Source organism: Scyliorhinus torazame, chromosome 17 (genome assembly GCF_047496885.1).
Source record: "Scyliorhinus torazame isolate Kashiwa2021f chromosome 17, sScyTor2.1, whole genome shotgun sequence".
In the NCBI taxonomy this organism is placed as follows: domain Eukaryota; kingdom Metazoa; phylum Chordata; class Chondrichthyes; order Carcharhiniformes; family Scyliorhinidae; genus Scyliorhinus; species Scyliorhinus torazame.
Genome location: NC_092723.1, coordinates 44,661,087 through 44,673,597, shown reverse-complemented (window position 1 = coordinate 44,673,597; position 12,511 = coordinate 44,661,087). Strand labels below are relative to the sequence as shown.

Genomic DNA, 12,511 nt, shown 5'->3' with positions numbered 1-12,511 from the left:
ACACATCACACACATATACCCCCTCCTCACACATACACCCTCATACCCCTGCACACACATACACCCCCACACACATACCCCCATACAGACACCTCACACACACATACACCCCCTCCTCACCCCCCATACTCGCACACCTCACACACACATACACCCCCTCCTCACCCCCCATACTCGCACACCTCACACACACATACACCCCCTCCTCACACGCACACATACCCCCACACACATACCCCCCATACACAGACACCTCACACACACATACACTCCCACCTCACCCCCCATACTCGCACACCTCACACACACATGCACCCCCTCCTCACACGCACACATACCCCCACACACACATACCCCCCAGACACACACATACCCCCCCACACACACACCCACACACACTGATACACCCCCTTCTCATACACACACATACCCCCCACATTAACATTTCCCCCCACACATATATACCCCCCACACACACATACCCCCCCATACACACACAGACAGCCCCCCCACACACACATACATACACCCCCACGAACCCATACATACACTTATACCCTCCCACCACCATCCTTCCCCACACACACATATACCCCCCCCCCACACACACGCACATATACACCCCCTCCCCCACACGCACACATACACCCCCACCCACACATCTTCCAAGCACACTTACACCTTCCTACACACATACCCCACACCCCTCTCCCTCCCCACACACACACATCTACCCTCCCAACCAAACACCCACCCCCACACTATAGACACCCCTCCTACACACACACAAACACTCTCCCCCCCCCCCCCCCCCCCACACACACACACACAGTGGCTGGTGGGCAATGTGAGGTAGAAATCTCTTCATTCACTGGGGGATTCTTCCCTTAAAGGCGCTCTTCACAACTGTCCTGGACGAGTGCTGGGTTCATTTCGCGCCCAGCTGTCATTTTGCTGGGAGGCAACTCCTGCAGCATTGAGAACTTTTAATTTTGGGAAATGTGCCCACCCGAGCGCCCCGCTCCAGGTGTTAAGCGCCCTGCTTGGAATAGTTCGTGCGCAATGTTGAACACTCAGCTCCCAGTCAGTGATCGCTCGGTAAAGCCGCAGCCCGCTCCACACACACACTGAGACAACTCAGATCGCGGGACTGCTGGGTTTCAAAACAAGAGGACGCCAGTGTAAAGGGGGGTTGGCTGAGGGTGCGGGGAGGGGAGGGAGGGAGGGGGTGGGTGGAGGAGGAGGAGGAGGGGGGGGGGGGGTGGATGTCCATCATACCTTGAGTCGGAGCTTGGAGCCTGAGCTTGCGATGCACGGTCTTCCTGAGGAGCTCCCCCGGCTCGCTCCTCCGTGCAGCCTCCAGGTTCAGCTTCTCCACTGCCCCCCACCACCACCTCTCTCTCCGCCGCTGAGAAGCCACAAGGCTGGAGCCGGCGGCGCCGGGATCGCCCACGATGCTGGAACGAGCCGGGGTTCTAAGTCGGCCGAAAAGTATCCATTGATGAAAAAGGAAGCCTGTCTCCAAGGAACGTCTAACGCCTTTCCCTTCCCCCACCCCCCACCCCCGCCCACACACACACTCAACACCCCCTTACCCCCACACACAGCGAAACTGAACTGAACCCAACTGAATAAATACTCTACGCAACACGACACGTCTTGTAATGAATGTCTTCAGCTCCAATCCAGCTCAGTGAGTGTGGAGACAGAGAGAGAGAGAGAAAGCCAGGGGATTCCAGGGAGTGTGAGCCGGTCACTCCACATTGAAGCGACTGCAGCCGCCGAGGCACTGTGCTCATGTGGACCAATCCCTTCAACTTAACCCAGTGAAGGGATTCTCATTTTGCTTGAAGAAATTGGATTTCGCGTGAACAGGAGTAATGTTGATTTAAGGAATCGATCGGCGTTCTGCAGTAACCTGCTCCATTCGAAGTGATTTTTTTTTTACAACTGTATTCCGATCTTTGGCTCTGGGCATACACACACACTTTTTGTACAGCGGTTATCCTTGATGATTACAATCACAAAGCTGGTGTGAATGGTGCTCAACAGACACACACAAACACACTACAAAAAGCACCTTCAAATCACATTTAAATATTGTACCCAATCTTATTGCCAATTCACTTAAACTAAGGCGCTATTTGTACAGGCATCGACATATATATATATGGAAATATGTGGCGTTCAGTTTGAGAGGCGCAGTACTGGCTTTCCAACGGACTGGCTGTCGATATTATTTAAAGTTCTATTTACTAATACCTGATCAACCTGGGATTTCAGTGCATTGGACTGCTTTGGAAAATAGAGCAGCCAGGACATGAATCACCACAGTTACCCAATGGAATATGTCACCTGCAATTAAAAAAAAACAAAAGTCGATTCTTACGAAGCGTGCGTGTAGTACAACAGATTACATCAGTGCTGGGACAGTCAGCAACAGAATGAGATCTTTCAGGGTTGCAAATGTAGCACAGTATGTATATGGGGATTTTAATTCACTTAAATATATATATAGAGAGAGATCAATATGTTCCTCTCTTTTAAAGTGTCGTGTGCCCGCTTTTTTTAATAGTACCATAGTCATATTGATAGTCATGCTTCCAACTAAAGTTGAAGGGTGTAAATCAAGGGAGTCAACGGAAGTTCGGTTTTCTCTGTGAATAGTTCGAGACCCCAAGTTGGAACAAGAGAGGATGAGAGAGAGAGTTCAGTCCATTCAACCTGGTGTTGTCAGCGTGATAGAGAAGTTTGAGTGTCAGCGATCTTGGTAAAGGACAGGAAAGACTCTGGGGAGCAGCAGCAGCAAGAACGTCCTGGGACAGGCTTGGTGTCAGGTTAGGATTTCCCGTAGGCCTCTATAATTCGACCATCAAAGTTTCATGATTGGCATATTGCACTGGCTCGCACTGGTCTGGAACAGTTTTCTGATGGGAGCAATTTGAACGACACCTTAATTCACACAGGATTACACTGATGAATCCTAGGATCCCTGCAGTGCAGGAGGAGGCCATTCGGCCCATCGAGTCTGCACAGGCCCTCTGAAAGAGCACCCTACCCAGGCTCACTCCACCAACCCATAACCTCACCTAACCCACACATCTTTTGGACACTAAGGGGCAATTTGGCATGACCAATCCAACTGAGATGCACAACTTTGGACTGTGGAAGGAAACAAGAGCACCGGGAGGAAACCCACGCAGACACGGGAGAAAGAGCAAACTCCACACAGTCACCCCAGGTCGGAATTGAACCGGGGTCCCTGGAGCTGCGAGGCAGCAGTGCTAACCACTGAATCAGGTTTCCATTAATGCAATATTAATCAACGATTACTAACTAGCATCAGCCTTGTGTTGCTGGGGGAGGGGAGACTTTATGCTGCATTGGAGGCGCAGTGTGTCCAGAGCGGGATTTGTGAGCGTATAGACTCGGAGACAAATATATTAATACATTTAAACAAACTTCGAAAATCACGCAACGATTTTTGAAACCATACAATTCGCTCCAACCAAAATACTCTATGAGCCCTGAGTTATTTCATTTCCTTTTGAGTTTAAAAAAAAGCACATGCAGCTTTAATTCAGATAAAGTCAAAGCAAAATTCATCTCCGAGGGAGGGAGGGAAAATGTTAAAACCGTAGATCGAAGGTACATAAAAGTAGGTAATATTTTTTAGCAATCGGAAAATGCCCAAATTGAATTGTATTGGCTGGTGTTGAAGAACAATCGACTGGGGTTGCAACACGGGTTACAAGGACCCCAATGTGGAATTCCGGGGTAATTAGTGGAAGTCCCTTAATTAACCGCTAAGTGACACCGAGTCCAATTAATCCTCTTCAGTAATTTAATATCGACTTGATCTTTAAAGGCCATGTTGTTTGTCAAAACAGAATGCTAAAAGTTAAGCGAACCGGGAACCCCCATTTATATGTAGACCTGTTATTAAACTTCAGAGTACCAAGATAATCAAACCTACAATCAGAGGACGAGATCAGGTTGTAAATAAGTTCCAAAAAGTTTGCTGCAGAATTCCTTCACGCTGTTCGAATTGAGCAGAGAGAGATTGGCGCTCTGTTTGACGGTTTAAGGCGCCGTCTAGTGCTCAGATCTGCCTCAACTATCGATTTCTGGGATTAGACCCATACAGTATCCGTATGTTTCCACAGCAGCATCGAGGCTAGCCCGATAGGCTCCCCCATGTAAGTCTATAGCTTTCAGTTTTAATGAGTGTCAAAGGAGAGGGCTCTGTAAATAACATCTACATTTCCAGCCATTATGACAATACACTTGCAATATTTATTCCCCTTATCATCCTGCTCACCCAATAGTTGGGATTTTAAAACTGTGGTAACAATTTTTTGCTTTCAGCACTTTTGGTGGGGAGAAAGCAAAATACATCGGGCTGGATTCTCCGATTTTGCAGCTATGTCCGGAGGAAGCCTCTGGTCTTACGGCCAAAAAGTCGGCGCCGACCCCGTACCGATGCTCCGACCGGTGGGGGGCTAGCAGCCCCGCCACGTATAGCCCCCTGCAGATACAGATGCAGAATGGCCCGGTCCGTGGCTGCACATGCGCACGGTGGCGGCCACGCCGTACAACATGGCGTGGCCGCACGTGGACCCGGCTGCCAGATAGTGCCCCCCTGTAACCCCCTTGTCACCATTGGGCAAACTTCCACAAATCCCCCCCAACCCCCGCTGAAGCTCCTCCCCCCTGCCAGCAGAACCGCTCCCCTCCCCGACCGTGGCGGCACTGGTCACAGTTCACAGCCACCACGCGAGGTCCCTGAAAATTGAGAGAACATAAGAACTAGGAACAGGAGTAGGCCATCTGGCCCCTCGAGCCTGCTCCGCCATTTAATGAGATCATGGCTGACCTTTGTGGACTCAGCTCCACTCTCCGGCCCGTACACCATATCCCCAAATCCTTTTAATCTTTAGAAAGGTATCTATCTTTTTCTTAAAAACGTTTAAAGAAGGAGCATCAACTGCTTCACTGGGCAAGGAATTCCAGAGATTCACAACCCTTTGAGTGAAGAGGTTCCTCCTACACTCCATCCTAAATCTACTTCCCCTTATTTTGAGGCTATGCCCCCTAGTTCTGCTTTCCCCGACCAGTGGAAACAACCTGCCCGCATCTATCCTATCTATTCCCTTCATAATTTTATATGTTTCAATAAGATCCCCCCGCATCCTTCTAAACTCCAATGAGTACAGTCCCAGTCTACTCAACCTCTCGTCATAATCTAATCCCCTCAACTCTGGGATCAACCTAGTGAATCTCCTCTGCACTCCCGCCGGTGCCAAAATGTCCTTTCTCAGGTAAGGAGACCAAAACTGAACACAATACTCCAGATGCGGCCTCACCAACACCCTATACAATTGCAGCATAACCTCCCTAGTCTTGAACTCCATCCCTCTAGCAATGAAAGACAAAACTCGATTAGCCTTCTTAATCACCTGTTGCACCTGCACACCAACTTTTTGCGACTCGTGCACCAGCACACCCAGGTCCCTCTGCACAGCAGCACGTGACCGGCACCGTCGGGAAGTCGGTTCAGCGGGGGGGGGAGGGAATATCGGGGGAGGGCCTCAGGTGACTTCCTGAGGCCGTCCCAATGGCATGCGGCATACTCCTCGAGTATGTCATTTTTGAGGGGGCAGAGCATCCGGAAAATAGTCCCCGCTTTCGTCGTAAAAATGGGTTCTCCGGCCAATCAACGTACGCAATTTCGGCGTCGGCAATCGGAGAACCCTGCCCATTATTTCTGTGAGCACAGATTAGTACGGTATTTTCAGAGAGCAGATTGTCCAATCTCCTTTTCTGCCAATGAAATCACGTGTTTAAACGTGTATTCATTTGGCAGGATATTGTGTTTAAGAATACCTTTATAAAAAATGTATGAAAACTTTATTATAGAGAATGACTCATGATTGAACTACATTTTAAAGCAAAAACATACAAGGTTGAACATGGTATCATGAACTGCCAGAATGAAGCTCCAGCATGCATCCCTGGCTGCAGTGGAAGGCAAGGGAGGAGACTGTAGCGGCTCTGACAATAATTCCCAAATCTTCTCTGGCCACAGGAGAGGCGCCAGAAGACTGGAGGACAACTAATATGGTGCCATTAATCAAGAAGGGAAGTAGGGAAAAGCCAGGAAATTAAAGGCTAGTGGGTCTAACATCAGTGGTAGGGAAACAATTGGAAAGAATTCTGAGGGAAGGAGGGTGGTTAAGGTGAATGTGTGGGGGGGGGGGGAGAGGGTGAAAGTGGAGAGAGAAGGGGAAGGTGGGGCAGAAGGTGGAGGGGCAAGCAGAGGGGGAAGTGGGGAAGGTGGAGGTAGGAGGGGGAATTAATCCCCACTTGGAGAGGCAAGGATTGATCAAGGATAGTCAGCTTGGCTTTGGCAGAGGGAGATCGTGTCCTACAAATTTGATTGAACTTTTTGAGGAGGTGACTGGGTGTGTAGATGTAATCGACATGGACTTCAGTAAGGCTTTTGATAAGGTCTCGCATGGGAGACTGTTCAAGAGCCCATGGGATCCAGGGCAATTTGGCAAATTGGATCCAAAATTGGTTTAGTGGCAGGAGGCAGAGGATGATGTTGGAAGGCTGTTTTTGTGACTGGAAGCCTGCGCCCAGTGGTGTTCAGCAGGGATCGGTGCTGGGTCCCTTGCTGTTTGTAGTGTACATTAATAATCTGGATGTGAATGTAGGAGGTATGATTAGTAAATTTGCAGATGACACAAAAATTGGTGGTGTGGTAAATAGTGAGGAGGAAAACCTTAGATTACAGGACAATATAGACAGGCTAGTTAGATGGACTGAACAGTGGAAAATGGAATTTAACCCTGAAAAGTGCGAGCAAAGGTATTTTGGGAGGACTTACAAGGCAAGGAAATGTACAATGAATGATAGGATCCTGGGAAATACAAAGGAACAGAGGGACTTTGGTTTGCATATCCATAGATCCCTGAAGACAATATGTAGATGAGGTGGTTAAGAAGGCATATGGGATACCTGCCTTTATTAACCAGGCATAGACTATAAGAGTAGGGAGGTTATGATGACGCTGTATAAAATGCTGCTTAAGCCACAGCTGGAGTACTGTGTGCTGTTCTGGTTGTTACACTATAGGAAGGGTGTGATTACATTGGAAAGGGTATAGAGGAACTTCACCAGAATGTTGCCTGGACTTGAGTGATTCAGCTATGAAGAGAGGCTGGTTAAGCTGGGATTGTTTTCCTTTGAGCAGAGAAGGCTGAGGGGGGAACCTGATTGAGGTGTACAAAATTATGAGGTGCATAGATAGGGTGGATAGGAAGCAACTTTTCCCCTTAGCAGAGGCATCAATGACCAGGGGGCATAGATTTAAGGTAAGAAGCAAGAGGTTTATAGGAGATGTGAGAAAAAACATTTTCACGCAGTGGGTGGTTGGAATCTGGAACTCACTGCCTGGTGATAGAGGTAGGAACACTCACAACATTTAAGAAGTATTTAGATGAGCACTTATGACTCTATGACTCATTTTATGAACATACATGCCCAGTCAGTGCTGTTTATATTACATGCATGTGTATGCAAGAGATATTAGTTCATGGGACATTTTTATTTTATTCTAACCTTCAGCAGTGCAATTCATGACAGAGTAATGATTAATGGCATGGCAAACTCCAGGACAAGATTTTCCTGTGGCTTTCTGAAACCTGTCAGGTTCAAAAGCAGCTTAGAGGTCCGCACTGTGGGGAAAAAAACTCACTCAGTTGGGCTTTTCCCAGAATTGGCCAATTAATATTGGCAGACGTGCCATCCAATTAAAGATGTTGAAACTGGAAGATCATCAGGAGATCTTCATCTTGAAAGCAGCAGCATGGAAGCCATTATAGTTAACTAGGGGAGAGGATGCCTCACAGTGGAGGCCTCCACTGGGGGCCTGTGGCTAGACCTAACTCCAGGCTGGCTGGGAAAGTCTCCACGCTTGTCTGGAGGATGCCTCCAGGCAGCAAAACCTGGTGGCCAAATGGAAAATCGAAGTTGATCATTAGTAACCTTCACCTCGTCCAATTGGCTGCACAGCCCTCTACCTTCCCCCTCCGACCTCCACCTTCCCCTCTTCCCCCTCTGCTTTCCCCTCCACCTTCTGCCCCACCTTCCCCTTCTCTCGCCACTTTCACCCTCTCCCCCCCACATTCACCTTAACCCCCTCCTTCCCCATCCACCTCCCCTCTGCCTTCCCCTCCCCTTTCCCTTCCCTCAACCAACCCCTCCCCTCCACCTTTCCCCTCCCCTGCCTTCCCCCTCTGCCTTCTCCTTCCCTATCTGCCTTCTCCCTCCCCTTGACTCAGCCCCCTCCCCCACATCCTCCCCTCCCCACACCCCTGCCTCCCCGTTCCCTTTTTCCCCCTACTCCTTCCCTACCCCTTACCCCCTCCTCCCCACTCCTCCTGCCCCCTCGCTCCTTCCTTTCCCCTCCCTCGCTCTCTCTCCCCTCCCTTCTACGCTAACCCCACCTCTCCCTTTCCTCCCACCTCCCACATTTCCCCACCTCCCCTCTCCCCCACCTCCCCACATCTCAGTTCCCCCACCTCTCCCTTTCCCCCTCCCCCATCACCACTTCCTTTCCCTTCCCTTTAAATGTAAAATGGCACATGTATATAATTTCTCAGAATGAATAAACCAAGATTAACGATACATGAAGATTGAACAAGTCAGTTTGCCTATTGTTTCTTACTGTAGTCACAACCAAAACACATATCACTGTTGCTACCAGACTAATTTACATGTAAAAATAATTTTCCTTACCACCAGTATGCATTTAACAAAAAACATCATAACTTGACAAGAAATAATGAAAAAAACCAATATCCTTCTTCTTACTTCCAACATACATATATTTAGGGCGGAATTTCCAACCATCACCACACCCCTCCACCCCCTCCCCCCCACCCCCGACCCCCCAACGGCTGTATTTTCCATGGGTTGGTGGCGGGATCTTGTCGATGATGTTTACGGATTTTGCATGCCCCGTACCCTCTGCCTCCGGGGATTGCACCTTGGGAGGTTGACATTGATAGGACCGGACGTTCCCACTGGCAGGAAGAGCCAGAAAATGCTAGCCCTAATTAACCTATCTGGTGCCTTTCTCTTTCTGTCTAGTGTCATGAGACTGTTTATCAAATAGCTGCAGTGATGTCAGTGTGTGGAGCTACGCTGTCTGTCTGGTTTTAACTTTTGTTTTTGAGCTGGCAGCTGCAGTGTGTTTAGTTTCGTTTTCAGAGTTGGAGAGCTGCATTCAAAGTAAGCATCTGTGTAATGATCTCTCTCTACAAGCTAATGAATGTCTTCAGCTCATTGATGATTTCAAAATAATACCTGTTTCTGTAGAGAATTTAAACCTGCTGTCTTTGTTTAAAAAGGTTTTAACATATGGATGTTGTTTGGGAAGTTATTAAGGGTTATCTATAAAGTATTGTATTTGTGGAGTTACGTATGTTGGTAGTTGATAAACTGTTTACTGGGCGTTTATAAAATGTTAACTGGATTCATAGAATAAACATGGTTTTTGTTTTAAAATACTTTTAGTTCTCTGTTGCATCACACCTGTAAAGTGGGCCCTTGTGCTTCCCATAAACAAAATATGTTAAAAGTTGTGGGTCAGGTGAACTCAATGGTATACTTTAGTGTTCTCTGAACCCTGGCCCATAATACTAGGTATCTCCTTCCATTTCTATTAGCTTGACTCTGCTCTCATATTATATCTGTCTGTGTCAAATCTGAATTTTGATATCAACCCAGTTCATGATTGGGACTATTATATTATATTGATTGATTAGTTATAATGAAAATCCCTGATCAAAATCCTATTTTGCTCGACTGGTAGATTCTGTAATATTGGCAAAGATTCAATTTATTTTTTACTTTTACTTTCTTTCTGACTTTCACTTTGGGCTGTCGGAGGAATTTGGACTAGAGGAGGTTTCTCTTTTGCCATAACCTTCACTAGTGTTACAAACTCCGTAGAAATTAATAACTTTTAAAAATAAAATTGAACTTCCAGTTATTAACTGTAAGATTTACACTCCAAGGTTTCACATTTTTTAAAAAACTTAACTGCATAAACATTAAACAAAGCACATGCTACCAACTTAACACTATATTTTGTAAACGCTAATACTTTAAACCCAAAATTCTGAATTGACCTGTTCCTGTGATATTTTTATTTCCACTCAAGAGTTTCCCATACTTGTTCCCTAAATTTTACAGGATCTTGAGCATTCCTCCACTTTAATTAGGACAATACCAAGGTGTGCCACAGTTCTCAGGAATTTACTCCTGAATTTTCCTACTAATCTTTGAGGAGTTAGCTTTCTTGGAGTTGTTCCACGAGAACTGGCTAGATGAACCTACCAGCTCTCCTTCAACATCTCACAATTGTGAACTCCCCAAGTCAAGCATGGCCCTCACTGTATTCTTACTTAGCGACTCCAAATCAGAAACAATCTTGGTTTCCCTTTACTAGTGGTTACAGCTGTTTTACAGCTTCTGACAAAATCTCTTTCTGCCTGTCTCACAGGATGATTGTCCAGGCTTAAACTACCTAGCACTATGAGGAATCACATAGAAAAAGCCAAAACTAAAAAAAAAGCTCCTTGCAATCTATCCCACAGCAACATGGCACATCTGGTATGCCTCCGATAGATTTTTGGCCTAATTCCCTCCAATTTCCAAACCTCCACTTTGTCAGGAGAACCATATGAATAATTTAAAGCCCTTAGTAAAACATCTGTAGACATCCTGTCTCCACTAAGAAGCTCAGAGAAGTAACCTAGTGTTCAATTATCAATGCTTCCCTTTATTAATTTTATGAAACAAACATTGGCTATCATTTGATTTGCAATTACTTCAGGTTTGTTTGCCAGCTTCTCAAACAGGTGTTTTAATTTATCTTCCATTTAAAAATTTCAATCCTCAATGTAAAAGTTATTTCCTTGAAAATGAATCACCAAATTAGAAATCTATAACAAGCCCTCGAGAAAATATTAAACACCATCACGCATTTCCCCTGACCGTTCCCTGTACTCTTGCACATTCTTTCTATTCAAGTAAGCATCTAATGCCCTCTTGAATGCCTTGATTGAACCTGCCTCCACCAAACTTCTAGGCAGTGTTTTTCCGACACAAACCACTCGTTGTGTGAAGAAGGTTTTTCTCATTTGCCTCGTTTTCAAATCACCCTAATTCTGTGCCCTCTCGTTCTTGGTCCTTTTACGAGCATTAACAGTTTATCTATATCTACTCTGGCTAGCTCCTACATGATTTTGAACATCTCTGTCAAATTTCCTCTTAGCCTTCTTCTCCTCAAGGAGAACGGTCCCAACCTCTCCAATAATCCTCGTAACTGAAATCTCTCATTTCTGGAAATAATCTTGTAAGCCTCTACTGCACTCTCTCCCATGAGTTCACATCCTTCCTATAATGTGGCATCCAGAACTGTACAATATATTCCAGCTGAGGTACAACTAGAGTTTTGTATAAGTTCAGCATAACCTCCTTGCTCTTGTACTCCATGCCACTATTAATAAAGCCCAAAATACTATGAGCTTTATTTGCTGCCCTCTCCACCTGTCTTGCCACCTTTGTTGATCTACACACATATACAGACAGGTTTCTCTGCTCCTGCACCCACTTAAGAATTTTATCCCTTATTTTTATATTGTCTCAATTTTACATTGGGAGAAATTCATTCACCAGAACTAGCATTACTCAGAGTTATATCAATTCTCTAGGGGCTTGGCACGGGGTGCTTCCTGTATAGCCCACATGGTGATCTTCATTGACATTATTTAATGACACCATGCACCCAGCAGCTCACAGGGTTGGCTGACCCCAGGCAACAGTGTTAGTCCGTGTGGCACCACAAACAAATTTCACCTCCCCAAGTTTAGAATAATCATAAAAATTAGAGAAACAAAACAAAATCTTTTACACCAAGTACAATTTTCTGCTAGATTCCATTGTTTGCTCCATACATCCTCTTAAAAGGGACTCACACAGTTGCTTGGAAAACAGGAATATCAAAGGTTAATACTGGGGGGCAATTGGGAACAGAGGAAAATGGCCGCGCTTTGAAGGAAAAGAAACAGAGTCCTGGGGCGAAATTCTCCGGTATCGGCGTGGTGGCCGCCGACTGGCGCCCAAAACGACGCAAATCAGTCGGGCATTGCGCAGCCCCAAAGGTGCAGAATGCTCCGCATCTTGGGGGGGCTGAGCCCCAACCTTGAGGGGCTAGGCCCGCGCCGGACTAATTTCCGCCCCGCCAGCTGGCGGAAAAGGCCTTTGGTGCCCCGCCAGCTGGCGCGGAAATGACATCTCCGGGCGGCGCATGCGCGGGAGCGTTAGCGGCCGCTGACGGCATTCCCGCGCATGCGCAGTGGAGGAAGTCTCTTCTGCCTCCGCCATGGTGGAGACCGTGGTGAAGGCGTAAGGAAAAGAGTGCTCCCACGGCACA

The 12,511-nt window shown here is 46.8% G+C and overlaps 1 protein-coding gene across 2 annotated transcripts in view; it reads right to left on the bottom strand.

Moving 5' to 3' along the window:
• The window catches only part of LOC140393857 (metabotropic glutamate receptor 4-like), a 1,771,763-nt gene extending 1,770,238 nt beyond the window's left edge, over positions 1-1,525 (bottom strand). For both annotated transcript variants that reach the window (XM_072480390.1, XM_072480392.1), the window contains exon 1: positions 1,279-1,525. The gene's annotated coding sequence lies outside the window, so the exon portion shown is untranslated. The remainder of the gene's footprint in view (positions 1-1,278) is intronic.
• Positions 1,526-12,511: the final 10,986 nt, after the last annotated feature.